Raw genomic sequence first — 12,906 nt, 5'->3', positions numbered from 1 at the left:
CAGTGGATATTTTTCTACACCAATTAAAAAAGAAAAACATTTTCTATAGTAAATCCAGTCATTGAATAGTCACCGAATCATTAATTTATAGCAGAATATTTGTTTTGATCACACCAACCATCATCTTCCCTACTGAACAAACTGCCCAGTTACCCTGAAAACAAAGCTGTGGGAACTGGCTATAAAGAAGGTAATTGGAGAATATAGTTACCAGTAGTAATTTGAATAATTGAGATTATAGACTGGGATTAGACACAGCCTTCTATTTGGCTGTGTCTTGCATTATGTGAACACTATGGGATTATTCATTTTGTGATTTAGGCATATGGAAAATTATCACAAATTGATCCAGATTATCTGCTATTATAATGTTTACCTGAGTTTTGCATAATATAAGTGCTTCAGTATTCACTTAGAACAAGAACAAACATATATTTTACTGCAATACCATTATACTTCTGAAATGCTATTTAAAAGTATAATAGCGATAATATCTTATATTTCATCACAAAGGATCTCAAAATTTTTCCCAGTACACAGTCCACAAAAATAATCAAATCCACCATGAAAATGCAGCTGTCTCTGGAGTGAAACAATAGCTGTTTAACAGAACACAGCAAAACTACAAACAGCTTAGATGAAAAAGTTAAGCCTACCTTAAAATAAATTAAATTGCAGGTGGGATTTAGGTCAGATGAACGTCATTGCCTGAGTTAGAATTTGTCCAGGATGCCAGGTTTAGCACCCATATTCTTTCAAATAATGTCATGGGAACCTTGGTTTGATGTCACATTCAAGAGGCATCATCCCCAAAAAGCACAATACCCCTCAATCACATGATAGGACCCTGTTTCAGTACTGAGAAGCACAAGGGCTGAATTATGTTCTAAATCAGTAGTTCCCAAACTTGTTCCGCCGCTTGTGTAGGGAAAGCCCCTGGCAGGCCGGGCCAGTTTGTTTACCTGCCACGTCCACCGGTTCGGCCAATTGTGGCTCCCAGTGGGCGCGGTTTGCTGCTCCAGGCCAATGGGAGCTGCTGGAAGTGGCGGCCAGTATGTCCCTCGGCCTGCACTGCTTCCAGCAGCTCCCTTTGGCCCGGAGCAGTGAACTGCAGCCACTGGGAGCCACAGTCGGCTGAACCTGTGGATGCGGCAGGTAAACAAACCGGCCCGGCCCACAGGGGCATTCCCTGCACAAGCGGTGGAACAAGTTTGGGAACCACTGTTCTAAATTATTCACATGTATGTGTTCCTGGAAGGTCTGTTGTCCTTTTGCTGAATAGGTCTGAACCTGCATAGTTTGGGAGATGTGTGAGGATCATAGCACAAGGTGGGACAGGTACAATTTAGTGTTACTTTGGGCCGCCTGGTAGCTTGGAAATAGTGTTATGTGTGACTGTGTCAGTGATCCAAGTTAAATCTCTATCTCATTTTCTCACTCTCAAAGATTGGACATGTCACAGGGTTGTCACATCCAGCATAAAAAGCCTTGCAACTCTTTGGGTAACTTTGATATGCGTGTGGAGGAATATTGGTCCTAGTTTCCTCGGCAGGGGTGCTATTGTGATGCAGTCCATCTTGTGAGGAGGATTTGATGAGTTTCTGCTAGAGGTGCAGTGATGGCCCACCTCTGCTAAATAGGGTTAAGATAAAAACAGAAATATATGATCAGGTAAAACTCCGATGACTTTCCAGAAGAGAGACAAAGTCAATGTCTCAAGCAGTAGCAGTACTTGAAACCATGTAGTTCATCCTCTCACCCATGGTCTAAGCTAAAACAGATCCCATGGGAATGAAAGTAAAAGAGGGAGGTTATCAAGGGAAATGTTTACCAAAAATGTCTACAAGATAGAGTTAAAACTTATGCTATAGTGTGAGCTCATTGGTCTACTTCTAGTTCTCTGCACAGATAGGTAATAGAGCCAGGTTTAATGCTGAGTCCTATATTCTTGGTCCCCATAATAGCAGGACTGTGTGTGCTGTAGAGACATGCTAACCCTTGGGGAAAAAATAGGGCCTCATCATCACTCAGTAACAGCCTATGTGGCCAGTTAAGGAGTTCTGTAGAGACATCCGCCAAAGGCCCCCTTAGCAGGGTTAGGATGGTTTGAGGTAATCAAAGTGGTGAGGAGAAAAGGACAACATAGTTCCATCAGGAATATAAAGTTCCCAGAAAGGGGAAGAAAAAGAGGTTAGCTTTTGTGATTCTGCATCATATTGCTTATTGCCATAGAAGTACTTAATGTGAAATGTATGTCACAGAAGTTGGGTGGAAAATACCCAGTTAGAAACCACATTCTAATATCTATGACTCTTTGAGAGACAGAATTACATTTTTAACATGTATTTCCAGTTTCAGTGTTAGTCTGTATATCACATCCTGCTTATTGTAAATCAGGTTTAACCACAGCAGCCTTTAGTAATGGCTTCTGCTTTTCAAAAAAAAAAGTCAATTTTTTTAATTGTCTGAGGTAATATTAGTCATTTTAGCTCTTTCCCTTCTATTAAGGAGCGTGTAATACTTTGTGTATGCTAATCTGTCACAATTTTATTTCATGGTAATTTAAATTCATGAATAAAAATGCTGGCAACTGTAGACTTAATAGTTCATATAGATGGATTTAAGAAAGGTGTATCAGATCAAGCTCCATCCATAACTGAATTACTTTCTGGTGGCCTTACCCATTAGGTCATCTCTTCCAAGCCCAACCCATATACCATGGTTTCTCCCTATGGTATATTTTGAGTGACTTACCAAAGGACTTTTAAATGACTCGGAGCAATGGGGGTTACATTGTAGAGTCTCGAAATTTTAGTTTAGTAAAGCATGCCAAAATCATGAGTATAATATGCACTTCCTGAGAATTCATTCTGAATTCTTGAAAGAAACCATGGAATGGCCGGCAACTCTTATTTTTTAATCCATTCATTAATGGAAAATTAATATTAAATCCAGTTCCATGAAATACCCAATTTGCATACAGCCCAGATTGTGTCTTGTTAACTGCAGTCCAGGCAGTGGCTGCTGAAAGGCTGCTCCATGCCTGGAGCTTCAGGAGGAATTCTGGCTCAACCTGGGTATCCTGGGGAATATCTACTGCAATGACAGTTCCATCACCCTTTGAAAGGCTCTAATGTATGCTCCCCAGCTGCCCAACCAGTGTGAAAATGCATTTTTTCTTCCCTTCCCTTCCCATATTCTGCCCTAAATAATAGGGGCTGATTTTGGTCCCTGCTTTGGCCATTATAGACTGTTCTAGTGGTGGATAGGGGCTGTACAGGAGTTGCAAGGCACTGGGGCGGAATTTCCCTAGTACAGAAGCTGCATAGAGTGATGTAAATGGCTGCTTTCCCTGGGAAGCTCCAGGGCAAGAGGCTGTATGCACATAATCTTGACTGCTATAAGGATTCAGGGTTGCTCTAACTTGCTCTGGGGGCCATTTCAGCCTCAACAGCAGTGAAGAATCCACAGGGCACAAATGTGATGGAAAGCCAACTTCGTGGATTTGGGCACCCAAACGCCAAAGGCCATTTCTGAAAATGTGGGCAGGTCTTCTGTGCTCTTGTGTATGCCATTCTCAGGAGCAGCAATGAGGAGGAGCATAAGGGAGGAAGCAGTGTCTAGATTCTATGCAGAAACATGACTCAAATATTTTCTGATATCAAACATGTTAGCAGTAACTAGACTGGTTTATGGAGCCAAAACCTCCCCAAATTCACAGTATTTTATATTCTCTGACTGTTCTTAACCAGCTGTACTCATTGTATTGAAAACACCTTTTGATGGTCACTATCTTTGTTCAATAGAGGCCTTAGGAAAACAGACAGTTTTCAAAATAAGCGTTCAAAATATGTTTGATCTAGTTTACTTTCTTCGGAGGAGAGGTGAAGGATAGAAAATATATATCCCCTGGTTTGCTTATAGTACAGAAATAAAGTGGTGATGTAAGAGGGAGAACAGTACAGAAACAAAATGTTTAGTATATGTGGAGAAAAGGGAACTCGCATACACAAAGAAGACCAAGAACGCAGGCATGGTTAAGCAACATGTGAAACTAATATTTTACGTGCCTGTTCGAATGAGCTGACAGGAAACAGACTCATGGGGTTTTGCTTGTGGTACAGATAAGTCACAGGCTAACACTCCAGAAACATCCCATGTCTTTTTCATGAAACAAAATAGTGCAGTCATTGGCAGGCAAAGAGTTCAGTTTTGTTTATTCAGCCTAATTATGTTACGTGCTGTTAATTGTTCACCATTACAAAAAAATTCTGTGTACGTTCCATTATTCTGATGTCAGTGGGCATTGGACTGGATCTTTATGTCCTGATTAAGCAAGGCCTAATAGTGAGTATGTGATTGAAATCTGTACAGCTGGTTATCCTGCTTAAAGTTGGATTTAGCCTTCCCCCACACAATAGCTCAGTGGTTTGAACATTGGCCTACTAAATCCAGGGTTGTGAGTTCAATCCTTGAGGGGGCCACTTAGGGATCTGGGGCAAAAATTGGTCTTGCTAGTGAAGGCAGGGGGCTGGACTTGATGACCTTTCAAGGTCCCTTCCAGCTCTAGGAGATTGGTATATCTCCAATTATTTAAAAATATATATATATATTCATAAAAACCCTGATGAGTCAGGCCGCAGTGCTCAGCGCTTTATTAGCTGGCACATACATGGCTACCCTTTAAGATCTGTCCTTCCTATTACCTTTATAATTGTGCACAAGCCAAAGTTTTCCTTTTGTTTACCTGAAAGATTCAAACCTAACTTCAATAACAATTCTGAGTAACTAAAATCCTTGAGTCCTTGTGTCAAACTGCCCTCTGCATGTATCTTCTTATATCATTTGCACACTTAAGGTATCTGCACATAATCTAATTTAATGAATGTAATACCAAAGCTCACTGAGTAAATGTGGAAAATACATCAATCCACTTCTGAGCATCTGCTACTAATAACACTTGATAGATTCAGACAGCATGGCTGTTAATTTTTGTTCCTAACCATATGTGATTTCAAATGATGAAAATTTGGTTTAGAGGGGTATTTTAGCACCCTATTCAGGGGATGATAGGTGTCACACATACCCATTTGTCTCAGTCCGATAGTGATCTTACTGAGAAATGGCCCATAGCTAAAACAGAAATTCTCTCTTTTCACATACACAACATCAATTACAAGGTTTAATATTGATTTCTTGTTGACATTCTGGAGGTTAAATGACGGGGGAAATGCCTTTTAAAGTTAATGCACAAGATAGTGATTTGACAAGAATGCAAAGCACTTATTATTATTTTTAACTTTGCATATATGACTAAATGCTCAGGAAGTTTAGACAATAGGGATCACCTGCTAACTAAGGAAACTGGGTGAGAAGTTTAGCTTGCTAACTGATTCCTCCCCCCCACCCCCCGCATATATGTACAGGGCTTGATCCTTAGCCCATCGAGAGCAAAGGAAGTCTTTCCAGTGGATCAGGCCCATACTGAGGATCCTTTCATTGAATTTGTTTGTATTCTTTATCTTCTCATATGCAAGTTATTTGACAGGTTTTAAAATTTAACTTCCTTTCAAATTCCCCTGGGCATTTACTGTGTGAAGCCAGGCTAACCACAGCTTAGCTAGACAATGAGTATATGCTTAGATTTAAGTAATTCTATTAGCATTGGGAATATACATAAAAGGCCACAGGGACTGAACCATATAGAATTACTGGAATTTATTCATTTATGATGCATCAGCTAATTGGTGCATTTTCACTTTTCCTGTAGAATCAGCAGCTAATGTAGGCAACCAAGACAAATTTTATCCAGTAGTAGCAAAAGTAACTGTGAAGGAAAAAGGATTGACACATAGATGATAGTGCACATTCATATTTTGTGCCAGAAGCTACAGTTTATATTGTAAATGTATAGGCTGGTAGCCTGTTTTAGCTTCAGTTACCTGGTAATACATTATGCTTATATAATAACCTTTATTTCAAGGACCCCAAAATGCCATACAAAGGTGGGTAAAGTATTATTATACCCATTCTGTAGATAGATCATCTCAGGCCCAGAGAGTTAAGTAACTTGCTGAAGGTCACATACATACAAGAGTAAGTCAGTGGGGGAATTGGGTATAGAACCAAATCTCCTGACTTCCAGTCCTGTTCTCTAACCACTAGACTGTAATTATAAACCCTTTTGTGAATGAGTTTAATTATTTAAAACCCCTCAAGTTGTACAACACAAAGTCAGCTCTGCAAAGTCAAAGTAATGTTTCCTTAATGGTTTATTATAGCTAGAAGAGCACAAATACCCTTGTGATTTCATGGATAGGTCCACATGGAATCATAGAACTGGAAGGGACCTCACCTGGAGGAAGGAATCTTTCTCTGATGATAAAGCAAAAGCTTCTGAGCATCCCACAAATACAAGAAGCTCCTTAAGACTGTCTCTTAGGGTCAAATCATGGTCCATTTGGACATGTGCTAATGTCGATAGGAGTCTTTCCATTGATTTTAATGGGTATTGGGTTGGGCCATGAGAGGCAATGGCAAAACTATAACTGATTTCCATAGGACCAGAACTTTGCCTTTATTAAAGAATAATTGGCAGATAACATTAATAATGGCATATGTGGCTTAAGTTCTTGATTTGAATTTATGTTTATTTTTTATGCTATAGCTTTGAAACCAGCAGATTTTTAATTAGCTCTAGGTACATGTACAGCTCTGATTACATGAATGAGTTCAGTTGTGCACTGGGAGGTACAGTGGAATAAGCAATTATAGCAGTCCCTTTGAGTCATTTGTGTTTTGAGTCAGTCCTTCTTTTAATGGCTCTTATCCCCTTGCCAGCCTACTTCAACTGTTAACTTTGCCTACTTTACTCCAATGCCTGTGTTGAATCACCAGTATAGGTTTGTTCACAGGGGGATTCTGCGGCTGCTTCCATTCAGATCAGTTTGTACCAGCTGCATGGCTTGCTTGACTTTCAGCGGTGTGTGTGTTATCCACCAGGGTGGGAAACAACATTCATCTGTTGTGCCAAGACCTGAAAATTCTCATGCCACCAAGTCTTGGCTATACTGTCAATGACAAGAATGGAAAAAAACTTTCATGAGGAGAATAGGCTGATTGTATATTCCATCTCTTTCTTCCCCTCCCAACAGTCTGCTTCACCTTCCTGATTTTGAGAGGAATGCAATTAGCAGCCAGGAATTGCTGTTATTTTAAAACCAAAACTTAAACTGACTTTGCACTAAGTATGCCTTTCTGAACCTTCCCGCGGGTTAATTTGAGAGTGTGCATAAGCTTTCAATCTTATTATAGTTATTATTTGGAGATTATAAAAAAGCCCTCCATGCATACATTCACCATCAGTGCATAAGGATTGCTTAAATTAATAGAAATTATACATGTAGCAGTTGTGCAGAATGCTGAAGTTGATTCTCCTTAAAATGATGTTATTCAAAAAGGTATTGGACAAAGAACTGAGAATTCATCCTATAATTGCCCTATATTTACAGCTGCTTGTGTCTCCAAATGACTTTAGCCACAGGAGACAGAATGGAGATTGCTAAAAAGCAGTATTCAGAGGGTTCTTTACAGACTCAAATCAAGGAGATCACAACTATATCAATGCTGGATTCACCAAAGAGCTATTGGGAGGATATTGTTCTCTTAATGATAAATGAGTTTGCATTTAAGTTTGCAGTTCATTAATAGTGTACGCTCCTTGGGGCAACAACTGTATCATCCTCTATACTTTTGTGATGACACCCTTCCATTGGTTATCAGTGGCATTTCAACCAGTACCAAAGACACAGGCCTCTGACACTTAAGTAAAGGACTCCATTAATTGGACAGTGCTAGAAGCCTCATATTCTGTATGTAGGACAGCCACTGTAGTGTGACATGATCAGGTACACCTAACCAATGTGTTAAATTCTGAGAGTGCTGAGGACTGAGTGAGGCTCCATTCAGCAATGACATGCATCTGGGTGGCTCCTTGGAACCATGTGCAGTCCTACTGAAGTCAATGGGTTTCCTTATGGGCACTATCTAAAGTGCTTGGGGGATCTGCTCAGATTACAGAGGCGGGGGCATGTCCACTGTCCTTTGAAAGAGTGGCAAACTAATTAGTGAGTTTGCATTGATCCAAAAGGTCTTGAACAGTGTAAGACATACATTTCTGGGGTGCAAGGCTGGGGCTGGGGGAATTTGCTAGTCTCTCTCTATATATATTTCATGAGTGGCTTGGGAAAGCCTTCATGCAACTTAGCTGGGTATGCCTCTGCATGCTGATGGCTGAGTGAACAGAGCCTAGAGGAGTTTGCTATTCAGTGGCATAGCAGTTTAAGTGACAGCCTGGGCAGGAGAGGAAAAGTGGGCACAACGGTTCCACAGTCCAGATTGCACCCCGGGGCATGTCACACCTATGAAATCAGTTTCATTGTATTATCGGACTATCAAAATGACCTTTTTTGATCGCTATTGCTTTAACAAAGAGGGTGTCAGAGTTGGGAGCTTTGTCTGTTGATCCATCTTGCTGCATCTCTCTCAAAGATAAGATGGTTTGGAGACTGGATTCCATCTTTATTACAAAACTAAATTAGATCTTTCATTGAGCACAAGAGATCTCATTGCCTTCTTTGTGTCTACATTCTTCTCACCCAAAGGAGAAGCTGTAGTATTTGCTGGATGCCAGTAGAATCTTAAGTTTCATTTGAAAAGAACTGAGATCAAAACAGACAAATAAACAAACAGCTTACTGGTCTTATTTCATCCAAGTAAAAGGTTCTAAGACATCTCAATCATCCTTCTCATGGTGGATACGCTAGTGCATTGCCGAGGAACATAGAGCAAAAAGACTCACTCTTGCAATGGGCATCAGAGCTCACTCGTTACAAGCTGTGCCAGCATCATGGGCTGAGAAAGGGCAGAACCTTTATGATATAATCTGTAAAGTTGTAATGGTGAAATATGTAAATCTGCAACTTGATCATCACTTCATATATTTTCCAAGTTTTACAAGAAAAATACTCAATCAACTGCTACATCCTTCTTCTCAATGACATTATTTGTTCTTTCCCTAGGAATTCTGTCACTGCTGAGAAAATCACATGCTGAAGACGTATGGATTTAGCCCTGAAAGAGAATGGGAGAATTTGTGGTTGCTTACCTGAAAACTTTCCCTTCTTCAAAGAGAGAGGTACACAGCTCTGGCGCTCCCTGGAGAAGGGAGATCTGTTTAACTTATGATTAAAGTTGTATCTAGTAGTTTAATGTTTTTCTTGTTGATCATAATGTTCTTTTGTTGACTATTATTTTTGCAAGGTCCAGGACAAAAGAATGGTTGTTTTTCATAGTGCAGAATCAAGAGAGCTTTGTAAGCATCTCAAAACTAAGGGGGTCTCTGGAAGGTGGGGGCTAGTCCCTTGTCAGCTGTCCAATCAACTTTGATTCTGCACCCGACATCTATAGACAGGATCCACACTGAGAATTTGGGCACTTACCCCTTTGAAGAAGGGAAAATTTTCAAGTAAGCAACCTCAAGTTGTCCCATATCACAAGGGAGTATGTTCCACATACTCTATATTAAATACTGAGTTCTTAAAGAGAGAACACAGAGAGACTGCTGATTACGATAAGAGCCTTCATTTAGAATGTTATGAAGGATGATCTTAAAAACATTCCTTTTTCTTTTTACTGCAACAGAAACTGAAGAAATTAAAATTACTTGTTTTGAATGAATTTGCTAGGGGAAAATAACTCTACTGCTCATAGGAAATATTTCAACAATTTGTCAAAATATCATGAATATTTATGATGAGTTTACTCACACTTGGAAACTGTAATTGGACCAACCATTTCATAATGATATGATAGTGATGAAAAGCCAACATATGGTTGTTTTATTTATCTTCAGATAAAAACCCATTTTTGCTTCATGGAACAATACCAGAGTGAAAATAATTTTATTGTAAATCTCAAGTAGAGAAGCTGCAGTTTAGTAATTCAGTAATTTTCTACAGCTCGACTCTTAAGAGACTCATTACAGTGAAGGAACTCAACATGCAGGATTCTTCAAAGTTAATATAAGAAATGCATTAACTTAACTCTACATAGTTCATTTTACAAACTTTCTATTGTTGCTGTTGTCTAAAATGAAGAAAACAAAATTTCAGTGCTTCAGTTACATGGTACTTACAACAAAAATATAATCAGTTGCTCATTCTCTTCCAAGGATCTGAAAAACAGCTGTGCAAAATGTTCACAATGAAACGTCTAACCACCTCTCACTGGTCCTGCATTTTGTTGAAACTCAGGCGATGTTTGTGGACAGGTGTAAGAACTTTACTTTGGGAAAATCTAAACCCAGTTTGAGAGAATATGGGCTGGATTATGGGTATTATAAGGCAAAAGACCCCATTGCTTTTCTCAGGACTTCTTGTATTGTAATAAGCAGTAAATAGTAAGTAATACTTGCATGGTAGTAAGCAGGTATTAGTAAATAGTTGGGTAGTAAGATGCTACCCAATATGGATAAGAGTGGCAGAGCCCAAAGCATGCAAATCTCATTGGTTTTGTGTGTTTTGATCCTGAAAGCAGGTGAAATTGTCACCAGTTGTGATGGAGTTTGGAGATTCATTCAAATGAGAAATCTGTCTATATCACTAGGTCCATGCATCATGACTATCTGGGGGCTTGTTTACACTATCCACCGGATTGGTGGGCAATAATCGATCCAGCCAGGGTTGATTTATCGTGTCTAGTATAGACATGATAAATCAACCACTGAACGTTCTTCCGTCGACTCTGATACTTCACCAGAACAAGAAACGCAAGCAGAGCTGATGGGAGAGCGTCAGCTGTCGACTTACCACAGTGAAGACACCACAGTAAGTAGATCTAAGTACGTCGACTTCAGCTACGCTATTCACGTAGCTGAAGTTGCGTATCTTAGATCGACCCTGCGCGGTAGTGTAGACAAGCCCTGAGAATGAAACTTGCAAGGTGTAACCATTATGGGTAAATAATCAAGAGGGTTTGTATAAAAATTCCTGTAAAGCAAAACTGTTGATCATTTTACCAAGTCCACTATTTTATCCACTTGACGAAACTCCTCTGTTAATTACTGTCTCACTTGGATTTATACTTTTCTTGATTTAAGGAACACTGGATTTTAAAACTTTTTTTTAAAAGACTTCATTATTTGGGAATATTTAAAATGCTTAGCCTATTTATTTTAAACTCTCCACCTCACAACTTCCATGTAAGTTAATTTGACAGTATATTACAACTAATGTGTGCCAACTTGTTTTAATGTCATAATACAAATTAACTAGTCCTTGAAACTCTCCGGGTTGTCTTTGTAGTTTCCAAGAGTTGTGCAACAGAAATACGGACATGCTAAAGGTTAATTCACTTTTATTTAAAAACATATTTAAAAAATAAAATAAGAAAATGAGTCTGCAAAGTATTCAACTGTGTTCATTTCCTGTATGCCTCATATTTATATTGCCTATGTCTCCTATTAGTTCTAGCTATGTGGTTTACATATCAGTTTGCTGAGTTATCTACAGGAAACTGAAGTTTCTCAGTTTTCCTGGCTATCACACTGTTTACAAATAGGTTTTGTCTTACACAGAACAGTGACATGAAGTGCTCACTAACCAATCAATATTTTAATACATATTTTGGGCCCTTCTAAAGCCCCCTGAACTCAGTGGAAAGACTCACCTTGAATTCAGTGGGCTTTATATCAGTAATTTAGTGGAAAGAGTACTATAATATAGCTTTAAACACAATAAGATACTAATGTGTAGACTACTTGGTTGACACAATGGGAAAGTTAATTTCTGTTCTGACTGTTTAGAGCATGGATAATCCTTTTACATTTCTTGATTTTTTCGAACATGAAGTGAATTACACTGTTTTATAGCATTACTCTTTCTGCCTAAAAATGTCCTAAGTGCATAGTTAGCTGTCTGGTGCAACCTGTGCTAAGGTTTAGAGAGAATAATGGTGATTTCTCTTAAGAGCAGCAACAATTTTGATATAAAAATGTCAGAAATTACAGTCTGTCTAGCTCTTAGTACTCTCTAAACATAAGATGATCTTCAAAAAACTCTCTCCATCACAAAATGAAGACAACTTTTTGGGGATGTTAAAGCTACCAATTACTCTCCCTTCTGTTCTTTTCTTCAGTATCATACCTGAGAAAGTTCACCAGAGAAAATTATATATAATTTAACAAGAAGTATGGGTCATATTTGACCATGTGTCAGATTTTCAGAAGAATTGAAGAATATTCCAGGAAGGTTCAACAGGTTATCTGAGGACCAAGATAAGCTATATTCCAAAATATAAATGGAGGCAGTTTTACTTCCTGTCTGACTCCGGTTTAATAGAAGTAATTTCCATTATTGCTCCATAATCTGCTCTATATTCTTTATGAAGGAGAGGCTGGCTATCAGGGCAGGCTCTGGATTAGCCACATACCTGCCAACCAATAGCAGCCCTACTTTTTTGGTTAATCCCAGCACTGCTAACAAGTGGCCTCAGAGGTCAGGAGTTAGAGTAATATCTCTTTCCACATATTAGGAACCAGCCTGCTCCCAACTGGATTTGCAAAGAGGGTCTAATTCTCATGAAAATCTCACTGGTTGCTCCAGGCAATAGTGTATATGGGGCTATGACCTTAACTGGGCCTAAGAAAGGCTGGAGGCATAGCTGAGTAGATTTTGGAATAATGCAGGGCACTAGGGTCTTACGTTTATGGTCCCGCTCCAGCAAACCACTTAAATGCATGCTTAACTTTAATCATATGAGAAATGTCATTGAATTAATGTACTTTGCTGGACCGGAGCCTATATGAGCTGGGTTAAACCCAGAACATGAAAGAGTGCTCTGGATCTG

The sequence above is a fragment of the Mauremys reevesii genome, linkage group 8 (assembly GCF_016161935.1).
Source record: "Mauremys reevesii isolate NIE-2019 linkage group 8, ASM1616193v1, whole genome shotgun sequence".
Classification (NCBI taxonomy): domain Eukaryota; kingdom Metazoa; phylum Chordata; order Testudines; family Geoemydidae; genus Mauremys; species Mauremys reevesii.
The sequence above is the reverse complement of the archived record's forward strand: the minus strand, read 5'-3'. Positions refer to the sequence as shown.